Source organism: Bombus terrestris, chromosome 14 (genome assembly GCF_910591885.1).
Source record: "Bombus terrestris chromosome 14, iyBomTerr1.2, whole genome shotgun sequence".
In the NCBI taxonomy this organism is placed as follows: domain Eukaryota; kingdom Metazoa; phylum Arthropoda; class Insecta; order Hymenoptera; family Apidae; genus Bombus; species Bombus terrestris.
This window is the reverse complement of record NC_063282.1, coordinates 6,562,565-6,575,824: the sequence shown is the minus strand read 5'-3', so window position 1 is coordinate 6,575,824 and position 13,260 is coordinate 6,562,565. Positions and strand designations below refer to the sequence as shown.

Below are 13,260 nucleotides of genomic sequence, written 5' to 3'. Positions count from 1 at the left end.
GATGTTATCGACTCATGAAAGCTTGACGAACGTGAAATCGTGCCTCAAGCTTTATTGGGCAGGTAACATTTTTGTAACAACGGTGTACGGGAGATTAAGCTCTCTCTGAAGAAAGGGAAAGAAGGAAATACGGATCAGTGGATCGCAGAGATGCGACTGATGTGAATAAAATGCATCTCGATCGGTATTATGTATTCGTTAATGGGGACTTGCAGAGAAAGAAAACCCGGATAGTTGGAAAATAATCCACAAAGATGCAGTGTCTCCGACTAGCTTGAAAACTGAAGACAAAAGAAGCGAAATCTGACGTCTCAGTAGTGGAGATACCTTTTGACACAAAAATATAGGACACTCAACTAAAACAAAAAATAAAAAAGATTCCGTATGTTAATATTAAAATGATAGTACAAAAAATAATAGTAATTTTAATACCCTGCTTTCTGACAAATTTTGTCTTGTTAGATTATTAAATTTTATTTAGAGTTCAAATTCATTAGATTTTTAAGACTATAAACATTTTCTTATATCCTGACTATTGTTACAATTCCAATCACAAATTTATTAATCCAACACGATTACTAATTAATTGTGAGCGTTTTTAATAAAGAATATTTTTCATTTCTGAATAAATACTGTTCTTCGAAATGAAAGAATTAAATATGATCCAAAAGACATCATTTTCTCATCTTCATACAGATTTTTCTCTAAATAGCTAATTAAGTATAATTGGAGTAGTCGACAACGGTATGATACCGAAACACGACAAAGTAGGGAATAGAATCATCCGTGAGGAAACATTATTCTCTCGAGAGCGAGATATTTAGCACAGCTGAGGAATCTCTCTACCTATAACGTCGCATTACTATTTTAATAGTATGAGCTGGAAGTATGTAATGCGCAATACCTGCGTAATAATGAGCGACCGTCACTTTATTCCGTGACTTGATAATAATCTCGTGTCTCGAGATAAAGAATTATTGTTTCACTACTAGTAGTCTCACGATGTTCCTCCAATTTATTTTCAATTATTTTTACGTAATAATCGAACTGTCCCTTTTTAACAAACAATTTTACTTCATAGATAAGAACATGCATTGCATTGTTTATGTTCGTCATCGATTTGTATTTGCTTCTTCAATGTCTAGAAACAAGAAACAATGATTCAACGTAAATGTAATTTATTACATGTCCTATATCATGGTTACTTGATATGATAAACAGATAAGTAATAAATAAGTGAATAGAAGAAAAGATCAATAAGAAAAAGATCTCGAGCTATTACAAGTCGAAAGAACACCAGAATCTTTTTCACAGAAATTTAAGTTTTAAGCTTCTCTAATGGTTATTAAAGTAGAATCTACTGATTTAAAAACAATAGAGAAAAATAAGAAGATTAGTGAAACATAAAATATTAACGTAATTCTAAACAGACTCTTGATTGAAACATCAATATCTCCAAGAATAAGAGTAAACAGAGAAAGCTATAATACAGCTATACACGTTTAAGTATGGACATGTACATAGTTCAATAATGTTGGCTGAAGAGTTATGCGTTGATTGCAGCAATGACTACAACTTTATTGTTTAATTGTGAGAAAGAAGAAGTAATATCCTCGTACAATACTCTTAAAGATTTAAAATCACCTACGTCAATGTTAATGAACTAAAACTACTGCACTAAAATACCGAATTAATTACCATAAATCAAGATTCATCAATTAACCAAATCTTTCATCAGTTAATATTTATCAGCCTATATGCTTCTCTGTTTTTATTTTAAAGCATAATTTCTCTTCAGTGACCGTTCAAGTACAGCGTAAGCTCCAATTAAACGAAGCACGAACTCGCCATACTGAGATTATCAGCATCTCAAACTTCCAGAGTAGTCATTTCAAAGTTTATGCCAGATCGAGTAGACGGAGAACCCGAAATCTGAAAAAGCAAGTAGATACACGCGAAGATAGAGTTGCATAAGTATGTAAATATAAGTCGGCCGCATAGTTATAAGTATGTTTGCGATTGAATGGCCTTTTGGTATCGTGCAATTTGCATTCTTAACACTTGCACACCGTCAATTATACGTGCACAATAGTGCCCCGATAACGTTAAAGGAACAGCCAAAGGTGTCTCGCAACAATTATAATTTTCTGCATTTTCGTTAAATATTCGATCAACTTTTAACTTCCTTTAAATCTTCTTACTCGATACAATTATCTAAAAAATAATTGTAATAAGGAATTAATAGATATATTCTAATTCGATATTCTAATAACGAGATGCAAGGACAACGAGCGCGAAGAGTATACGTATCCAAATTGGATTCAGCATTTTCTGCCAGAACTACTGAGAACTTCATGTGAAATGAAGAAAGGTAAAAAGCTGAAGAAGAAGGCAGCCCGTTCTGCTAGACAGACAAAAACAAATAGTCGGATAAAAGCGTTACAAAGAAGGAGAAAGAAATGTGAAGAGGGCGTGACGAGAAGGGGTGGAACACGTTGGCCCCATCTGAATCATCACTGCACGCGAATGGCTTCATTCATACGCAAATTTAAAGTACGTTCACGTGAGGCGGTATTACGATCTATACCCTTCGTTAGATCGATCATTCTTTACAACCGACGACTCTTCTTCCCGTTCGAGTCTACTTCTGTCGACAGTGGTAAATTGAAATTACTTACACGGATTTGGGCTAGAGCATTCTACACTTTAATATTTAATTATTATAAAAATAAAATATGATTAACATAAAAGTTAGAAAGTAAGAAATTGGAAGAGTAGAAAAACAAGGAAATACAAAACTTGGAAACTCGAAAAGTTAACGTAAAACTAGAAACCCAAGGAAGTTAATATAGTGCGAGAAACCTAGGAAGCTAGGAAAATTAATATAAACTGAGGAACTAGAAACCCGGAGGAAACCACCTCAAACATTTCCTTTTCCAAACTACCACTATAATTCGTTCCAAAAAATGTATGTATCCCATATCCTTACTACCATAGAAATTCAGAATTCAATCTTAAAAGTGCTTCGTTAAAGTTTATAACAGCCATAACATTTGATTCAATTTTCACAAGCTCATAATATTTTATAAGTTAAATATTCTATAGTTAATATTCCACAGCTCCATAAGATAAAATATGACAATTAATTAGTTCCACAGTACCATAGAACTCTTGGACGTGTAACAACTTTTTTAAAATAGTTGATCATTTAATCGTCAGATATGCGGCATGAGGTGTGGTGGAAAATCATGTTCGACCAGGTATACGATCGAAATGATGGACGACAGCGGCGCGCGGCTTGTTTAATGGTACCTACGAAAAGGAAAGTACTCACCCACGCATCCTATCTGGCGGACATTACAACGACAGGTTACAAGTATCGGTCTCGTGTTTCTTGCTAATTAAACGTGAACGCGAACGGATGTAAAACATAAAACGTGGCAGATAAGACCACATAATCTTTCGAAATCGTGGTTTCAAACGGTACAAAGCTAGTGCATCTATTCTATTCGACTGTTGAACTTTTTATAGATATCATTGATATCATCTCTTTCTTTTCACAGAAAGCATCCTGAGTGCGAGATTATTAGTTGCTACAGAGGATGGTAAACGGAAGTTGAATTTTCATTGAAGGAATCTAAAAATTAAAGAATTAAGTGAGTCAAAAAAAATTGGAAAACATATAACGAAGATATTATAAACAAAATTAATTTGGAATTTAAAAAACAAGGTAAATATGATAAATTTAATGAGAAATTCGGAAATTAGGAAATTAAGAAATTAGAAAAATTAATTAGATATTTAAAAGAATAATTCCTATCCTATTTTATCATAATTATTTGACCCAGTCTCAAGCTTAATCAAAACTTTAATTTTCTCGCAGAACAAACGTGTTAATGACTACTATCCACAATGGGCTCTCAGCTCAGCAATGCAATTTAATCGCTGACATTTTCATCGATAATAGCCATCAATCGTAATCAACTTTGTAACTCTCTATCTCCCTAACGCATTATCAAAAGAATCGATTGTGTTTTTAGCAGCTATGTTCTGTATGAAATAATTTGTAATTAATCACACTGACAAGTCACGACGATGACTAATTGAAACCTCCTCTTCTCATCTGTGGTTTTTTAATACTGCTTCAGGAGTATATCAGTGTTGCCCTTAAAGGCTGCAGTTCTATTTGCTCGGAAACTTATAACGAACAGTTATCAGAGGAGCATAATATGTACCAGATGTTTACCGTTTGCCTTAGCTACTGTGCAAATACCAAGCTCCATCATCCAACTTCCAGATAACATATCGCTTGCTTATCCAAAGAAATTTGTACCATTAGCTATCTTCTGAGAGAAACTAGAATTTTCAAGGAAATTACACAATTAAAATGAAGTAGGTAATAGATCAAAGATTTTGTGATTTTCATTAATTTTCTAAGAAGTGCAGATTCATTTGTAAAGATATTATTTTTGAAATCTTAAGATTGTTTCCCTTAAGATTGTTTTGATAAAAGATCAACATCCATTAATTGGAATATGAATATGATTATCTTCAGTTTTTAATAACACAGAGAAATATTGACTAATAAGAAATGTCAATCTTTTCTTTCTTAACTTTAAGATTCTTGTCCCTGAAGGGATGAAATTGCGAGAAGGTAAATGGAGAAATAGATACCAGGCGAATCGTCAATGCCAATACGCGGACAGATTCGAGGAATGTGAAGGGAAATCAATATAGCTCAAACTTCTCTGACTCAGTGACACAGAATATCAGTTCTATCGGTTTACGTGGAAAATAGCTAACGAGCGCAAGCTAATGTAAGGAAATGAAATAAAATATGAAAATTTATACTAAAATATCATTCGATTTGAGAATCTCTATATTTTTAGAGTTCGTTCCTTATAACAATCAATCTCCTAGATTACATTAAAAGAAAGCTCCAAGTTTCACCAAGAATATTTAAATTCTATGTAAGTGCATTACCAAATCTACAACTTCCAATGTTCTAATTTTAAAATACATTGTATGTATTGCATTAAATGTTACATATAATTTATATCATAAAGGGTTGAGCTTCAAAGTTCTTCATCAATGAAGAAAGCCGTAGTTTATCTAAAAGAAAGGGATGAGAGATGCAGGGTTGCATGTACCAATTGCAACTTTTAAAAGTTCCTCGAGAAGGATGATCTTCGAGTTCGCACAATCGCGCGCGATGAATTCAGCTCGCACATTAAGCGTATAACTGGGAGTCGTCGGTAATAACGTGGTGGGTAGATATGAGGCTAACGTTCCAACTATGTACGGCGCTGTGTCTTGCAAGTGCACTCTAAACAGATGGTTCTCAACCTGTATCTTTGTGGAATGCGTCAATTCCATACTAATTACGGCCAATCTAAAAATTATAAAAATAAAAGAATATTTTAAATAATGTTTTTTAATATTGCAGAATTAGCATACCTAGGCTTTTTCATTATTTCTACATATATTTAAATTTTTTTGCCAGTATAGAATGAAATGTTGGAGGAATAAATGGAAGGAACTGATCGATCACGTGACAAAGCAAATAAAAAAAGTTAGGTCAGCTATGTGGCACCGATTATCGGGGATCTGAAAAATTGGGCCATGTTTTGTTGGAGCTGCGTATAAAAAGCTCGAATGAATGTTCGAACGAGTTCATCCGACTTTGTATCGGGACTGATTTCCATTCTTTTCTTTCTTTGTTCATTTTAAATCAAACCATTGAATAATTAATTAAGTTTATGTAAATTAAGAGTAGTTCGTGCAATTTGGTTGAAGAAACAGATATTTTTACCCATTACGGAAACTCGTAACGTAGTGACTTTCTACAACCATCACTAAGTTATGTTCTATTAAAACAACAAATTTTGTAAAACGACACATGGAGACAATTAGTACTTATAAACAGGTCATTCGGCAGTAGCATAACGATACACAATGAGACATAATGTATGTATAAAAGAAATTATGAAAATTTCATTTAGATCAAGCTTTAGGTTGCTTATAATTAGTTATAATACTTCACCTACATTTGTATCAATATCTAATTCCAATACCTGCAATCCCCAAGAAGGATCATTAAACTTTTGTTCGTTTCCAAATTCAACAGCTACGTAATTCTATATTGATCTCCCATTAAATTTCATCCATATCTAACACGAAATTACATCTACATACATCTTCAACAATATTATTATTTCAAAATAGAATATGTAATTCTAACACCTGCAGCTACGAAGAGCAATCCTTTGGCAAAGGCTTTCTTCTCGATTTATTCATCCAAGTCAAACACAGGATTTTATATTCTGTTTCACTTATACACATCTTGAATATCTTCGATAGAGGTATCATTTCCAAATGGAACATCCAACTTTAACACCTACAAGGACAAAAATAAAAGTTGTTAAATTCATCAACCTTCCAGCTAACATTCGATTGGTGTTAATTACCACGTCGATTAAATTTCATCTAGATCCGGGCAAAGCGAAGAGAGGAACATTGAAAACCGCTGCACACGGCCGAAGGCAGCGGCGTTGCAGCTCGTTGGCGGCGCGCGCGAGTAGAGAGAGCTACTACTACCGAGTAGTGTGTAAAAGGCGAGGTTCATTCATGCGCCGCCGGCTGAGTAAGGTGGGGTGGCTATTGATCGTCGAGCGTATATCGCGTACACCGGTGCATTGCACCCGTTCGCCTCGTTCTAGAAATTTTTACCCCAAACTCTCTTCCGTGCCTCCTCTCTCCATACCGCGCCTACCCCGATATCGTCGCTACGTTCTTCGTCCTTTCGCCGATTTTCAACCGGATCCTCGTATACGCCGATTCCTACCAGCCTTCTGAAACCGAATAATCAGCCCTATTCGGCTGGGGATCGATAAACTTCCCGGGGGCTCTTTCCAGGCTTTCCACTACCTCCAAGAGAGCTCATTTTTACATGGTGCATGATAGGGATGCTAACTTTTGGTTATCTTGATGATGAATAGTATTTGGGAAGGGTAGATGTGTACTGTAAGTTAATATTTTGATAGTTTTAGTTGATGCATCACTTTATAGCTAATTATTAGTATTTTGTAATACTATTCTTGTACTTATTAGCTATTAATATTTTTAAGTAAATGTAACCAAATGTGACTTCAATATAAAGTTGATACTACAAAGATTGATAATATAGATAAATATAAAATTAATGCATTCTGGCTTAACTGGATTAGTATCTTTTCATTTGCATTCTATTATATTTTTCCAGATATTCATTTATAATATATAGAAGAAAAATCAGAGTACCTAATTATAGTTAACTCCAATAAAGATTACAAAAATTGAGAATAAAAAGAGTGTATCAACTTACAAGTATCCATAACTCTAATTTTATATAATTTAAATCACTGAAATTATTACTGTGTACTCATCATACCGTGTAATCATACCTAGAATCACACCTTTCAGTAAATAGTTAATTTAAGTAACATCTGATCCAATCAAGTCATAGTCTACAGTATGCATACTTCGCATCTGCGATAGTATCCAGTAATAAAATCTAACAAAATCATAATAGTTTGAGCACGTTCCACTAGAAAACCAAACAAACGAGTTGAAGAAAAAAACAGCAACTCGGAAAAGGGGTGAGAATTTCGAGAGATCCCAAAACTATTTCACCCCGATCTGAATTTTTTCTCGACGGAGGGTTGAGGCGACCTAATCGTCTTTTTCACCTCGCTTCCACTCTCTTCCCTCTCTTTCTCACCTTTTGCTCCCTTTTGCACCCCTTTCCCTTCCACACTTCCTCTGCACGCGCCTGCAGCTTTTTGCAACCCCTGGCCGGCATTACGTGCCGAAACTACGAGCAGGTCAGTTTTTTCATTGCTCGATCGTCAAGTATATACGTGTATCTGTATGCATGTGTGTATGTGCATTTGTATAAGTATGGTAGTAAGTACAGAGGGGGGGAGAGAGAGAGAGAGAAACAAGAAGAAAATGGAAAAAGAGGAGCGAGAAAAAAGAGAAGAAGGGAAGAGAGAGAGAGAAGAGGTTCCACTCTCAAAAGTTTCCCACCCTAGCTTCTCTCTAGCCCTTTCTGCGCTAGACAGGACGAAACTTTCCGCAGTATTACAAATGAAACGGTCTTTGTGTCGCGTTGCCACAGCTTCGAGATCGCTCCAAGCATGCTTGGCAGCGAACCCTTTCTTCCGGACAACGTTCCGCTACGATTGTTCGAAAGAATGCCAGAATATTCCGGCGAAACTGGCAGTGATTTATGGAGAAACGCGCCGATGCTAATTCAATCCCGTTCAAGATTATTTAGGGTGAAGATTCGATTAACCTTTTGTTCATAATTGTTCCTTTAGCAGATATTGGTTGCATCTTTCCACTTGTTGGACTTTAGTCAAAGATAGTTTAAGTAGTCTGTATGAGGAAACGATACTAATTACTATTTCATTCTGAATGAATTAACTTGACAATTCAAACTATCTCGATAATTAGGCTTTCATTTTCTTCTGTAATGATTCTGTAATTTTCCTGTTTAAAGAATTATTTGATATTATTTAGTGCAAGAATAGTATCTTTCTGGCCATGCTTGACACGATTAATTAAGCAATTCATAAACACCAGTAATTAATGTAATTTATGAATTCAACTAAAGAAATAGATCCCAAATAGAGATTTGTTTCATCCTCGAAATATCATAATGCTATATTCTGGATATGTACTCATGTGCATTCTGTACATTTTTGCACATTCCAATTTGCCATAAATGGATAAACATCTATCTATATATAAATATTAGATACTTTTTTCATTTTCACATCCTCAATTTTCATTTTTTTTTTTATTTATTTTTTAAATTATTTCCTATACATCCATCCCAAATATTTCAATTGCAAGACTATCGATTTTCTTATGTTTCATGGAACATGCACAAGTAAAATCATGTTTGCCTTTCAAAATCGAATATAGAAAGGTTTTCACAGTTTGATCGGTCATCGTGATTAACTGATCCCCGTGGATCAAACCTAATGATGTAAGAAATAGATTCAACCATAATAAAGAAGACCTTTGGATGCCCAGTTTAAAAACTTAGAGGAAAGAATCGGTAAGAAAATCGCGGAAGGACAAAAACAGAAATCACGTAATACGAGCCGCTCGAGTGACTGCCCTTCGTACTCCAATTGCTCCGAGACAGCCTGTAATCCAGCACACATTACATCAGAGATCCACACCCAATCTCCATATGCGTGGAACGCAATAATACATCGTCGATAAATACACGATGTGTTTTCTAACAAAATATATACACTGTACGAGAAGTTGTTTCTAAAATAGTAATCTGAAACCACTTTTGATCTTTCAAAGTGGAGACTAAAAATGAAACTTAATTTTTTAAGATGGAAGAAGAAGAACATAAGGAAGGACTTATTACTTATTATAGATATCAATTATGGAATAATACGAGAAGAATTCAGCATAGTAATATACTTCTTAGAAAATTGAACATGCAGATTCTTATTTTCTCGAGCTAAATTTTCACAGGTACGAAGAAAATTAACGAAAATTTGAATTTTTTTATGAATTTTAAGGTTTAGACCAAATGAAGAGAGAAATTATTAATTATTAGAATTTTCAATTACTAAAAAATTACAAAATATAAAAAGTCAATTATTCCTGACAATTCCGCTTTCTATTAAAATATATACTACACATACATCATGATTCTAAGTCCACCACGATAAAAATTTCCAAATTGTAACAAAAGCTTCAACAAGCGTGTAACAAGCTTTTAAGAGATTAAAAAGGAAAATAATATTCCTATTTCTGTGAAGAAATTTAGGTTGGAAGATAGTTCAGGGAGGTCTGAAATACATACGAATCAATTAGCAAACAGATGTTTCGCGACGATGCAGGTGGAGGCGTTCGATTTTCTCTTGCTAATCAACTGGAAGCAACGAAGCCGAAGAATTCGAGTTGTTAGCTACCACTTAACAACCTGACACTCAACACCTTTCGATCCCTGGATGAAAAAGAAGAAGGGAAAATCGATGGCTGATACAGGTTTTCAATCATTACTCCGATCGTCCCCATTTAAGTGATTTAATCGATACAAAGAACCGATTGCTTCTTGGAAATATTGTACAATGAGAGAAACCATGTAGAATTTACATCTCATCGTTACTTTTTATCTCATAATGATAATTAAATTGTAATTTCACTTATACCAAAGTACATACGCTTTATAAAAGAATCTTCTTTTGAAGTTACTTGTTTGCACAGAAAAAGGACAACAATATTATCTCACTACTCGAGGAAGAGGAGGGGACGTAATATTAGAAGTTCAATTTAATTCAATCGCTCTGATTCACATTAAGAGCCTGAATTAACTGAAATTGGTATTAAAACCGTCCGTGTAGTGTGATCTGAATTGAAGTGACGGGCGCTCAGATACTGTCAAGCACTTACAAATGGCGTTGACTCACTTGGTAATTCCAGTATTAACAAAAATATTATGTTATTCCTTGACGAATAATTGTTTTCACTTTTCTTCACTTGTATATTGTTGTATAAATTCGTGAATTAAATATTATTGAAACACAGTATGGTCTACCTAAAATACAATTTTTAATTATAAATATGAGTAACCAGTATAGAAGATAATTGTAATGAAAGAAAGTGATATCAATTTACCAACTAACGTAAGACAGAAATTGTTGAAAGAAAATTTCATTAAAAATGTACGTTTTCAGGATATTTTGAGACTCTGTTTGCTACTGTGCCTGTAGGTATGTATGTTTCGATGCCATTTGCTGTGCACGATGAAAGAATCGATAATCCATTCGAACGTGCACTCGATACAAGCATGCCGAGGCAGTAACACGAAATTAATGACGAGACGAGTCAGCGGCCGCAGCTGCAGCACGCACGAGGAACGATTTCCCTTGAAGAGAAGAGAGATCTGTGCTTTTACGTACGCCCTGTCCAAAAATTAAATGAAGCTTCGACCCACCTTCAAATTATATTTCAGATTTCCTCCTGAACCAAATAATTCATCTGCCTATCAATCTCCTAGCTGATTTGCTTCCTCATATTTTTCCATGTATTTTCTTTCGTCCTTTATCCTTATTTATAGAAGTTCATCTAAAAAAGAAATTAAGTGCTAAAATAGATACAGTAGGATAGCAGACGTTGAGAGACCAGGCTGATAAAAATACATTACACTTTAACCTATTAGGATGCAATAAGAATAGAAACATGACGAATTTTCAGAGAAAGAACATGTCCAACATGAGAAAAATATCTAATACGTAATACTAACAGAAAAATCTGCGGAGACTAAAATAAGAACGAATCGATAGATCTAACAGTCTAACTCAGATAGCGCAAAGATAGCAAAATTTTAATACTAAATGTATCACGCTGGTTTTCGATCGTTTCAATGATCACGTTTGATCTTATTATTCTAGGTCAGTGTATCAGGCATCGTGTCGGTAAATCGCAATGATTGAAATTAACCCATGGCCACCAATTTTGCACCAGCGGCACTGTTAATTTATCGGCGCCGTTTCGCTGTTTCATTGCTAATCGCAATTAATTACAAGCCCTGAGAGGCTTCACTGAACTATGACCGGTTAGTTACGAGATTTCATTATGATCATCAGTAACCCTATTAGTCTTTAGTACACGGCCGCAAATGCTAGTTTAATATCGTTCATAATCGAAGTCACTTCTTTCCAGCCGCCTCCCCTCCCTCTAGCGTCTCTCTTTTTTCTCTTCCTCTCTCACGAATTTACTTGTAAATGAGAATAGTTAATGAAACTATAACGAAACTGGGTCGCCGGTTCGTTTCTTTCTCCAGCTGCCATTTATTATCCGTTCTCGTTTCATTTTTACCCTTTGTCTCAGGAATACGTGCCATTGGGTCGCGCAGGAAACGAAATCCTGCAGTGAAAAAATGCGAAGGGATTTTCAGAGGGTTTGACAACGCCGAAGTGCCGCATGCAAATATATATAATACGATCACCATAAATTCGCCGAGGATCCCTGCACTTTTCATCTCCTTTTCCTGCCCGGAAACGTTACTGCGACATTTTCCCTGTTTTACTTCGTTGCAAAATTAAATTTTTCTCTCGTGGAAAATTAGCGAGTCCTTCAATTCTCTCGTTATCTTCATATCATAGACAATTAGAGCACCTATAGATTTAATTTATAACGTTAATTTTATCAGGCTATGTAAATAAGAAGAAGCTTAAAATGTGAAGGTCGCGAAATAAAACATAATGTGCATACGTTTCTTCTACTGTAATCTTCATTTATATTTATAAAAATACTAACAAATAAACGATGTGATCATTTGATACTTGTAACAATCCAACATAATAACTCTGATAGCAAGTTGTGGAACAGAAGTGTAATGGTATTTCATTAATAAATGTGCAACAAAATTACATTTTGCAAGAAGAAACCTAAGAATTTACTGAAGAATAAGTTGTTACTATTGTTCCCCATTTATCAGTGTGAAATTATATCATTTTCAATTCTGGTGTTTACTAGAGACACCCCGTATAACATGCCGGCGCGTACATAAAAGCCAATCGGGCGACGGTTGGATCGATATGGTCGCCGGTTTCTCTCCCTTATTCCACGAATATATCGATGCTCCACATTGTGTTTCTTTCCCTTACGTACACTGCCTTCTCTCTTAAGGTCTTCGTACCTTACAATGACTTTCAAGTTACAGTAAGGAAAGAGAAAGATAAAAAGGATTAGGAAAGCGCGCACTCCGCGATCAAATATTCATTCTTCCTAAAAACTGTTGATTGCCCTCGAAGAATAACAGAGAACCCTGCAAAGTGTCTTAATTTACTGGAGTTTCTATTTAAAATTGCTTAGGTTTCCTGGAACCTAAAATTCAATCGAAGAATCAAATGTAAATCAAGATAAAGTTTATCTAAAATACAATTTTTCGATATTAGGGTACTCCACAATGTGAAGATATGTCAGTACCCAATTGTGAGTCAGTCTTTATGCAAAGTTATATGGATAACACTTCAGGCGATAATTCTGAAAAACCGATAGCTGAACAATATCATACGACATCGTTGTTGACTTAAGACCAACAAAATTTCCGTATTATCTCGTGGGAGAACCTGCAGTAACTTAATAAATCACAGATTAATGTATGACGATATCAGAAGGTGCATGATACAATGCAAATCGAAAATTTCGACAGGCGCTACATATGTGGCGTTCTGAATG

The 13,260-nt window shown here is 34.8% G+C and overlaps 1 protein-coding gene and 2 long non-coding RNA genes across 16 annotated transcripts in view; all 3 read right to left on the bottom strand.

The window, feature by feature from the left end:
• LOC100652138 (liprin-alpha-1) overlaps positions 1 to 13,260 on the bottom strand; it is a 42,257-nt gene that overhangs the window by 21,070 nt on the left and 7,927 nt on the right. The window contains exons 2-3 of one of the 14 annotated variants that reach the window (XM_048411996.1): positions 6,468 to 6,851; positions 6,244 to 6,397 (exon numbers count right to left, since the gene is read on the bottom strand). The exons of 12 other annotated variants lie outside the window; for them this stretch is intronic. The gene's annotated coding sequence lies outside the window, so the exon portion shown is untranslated. Of the gene's footprint in view, positions 1 to 6,243; positions 6,398 to 6,467; positions 6,852 to 13,260 lie in introns of those variants that run through there. One more of the 14 variants, XM_048411997.1, reaches the window with a different exon arrangement.
• LOC125386311 lies at positions 4,862 to 6,235 on the bottom strand. Its single transcript, XR_007226331.1, has 2 exons — positions 6,048 to 6,235; positions 4,862 to 5,392 (listed from the first exon to the last, which is right to left on the bottom strand). It is a non-coding gene; the product is annotated as an uncharacterized LOC125386311 (long non-coding RNA).
• LOC125386309 lies at positions 10,086 to 11,142 on the bottom strand. The gene is made up of 2 exons (XR_007226329.1): positions 10,693 to 11,142; positions 10,086 to 10,612 (listed from the first exon to the last, which is right to left on the bottom strand). It is a non-coding gene; the product is annotated as an uncharacterized LOC125386309 (long non-coding RNA).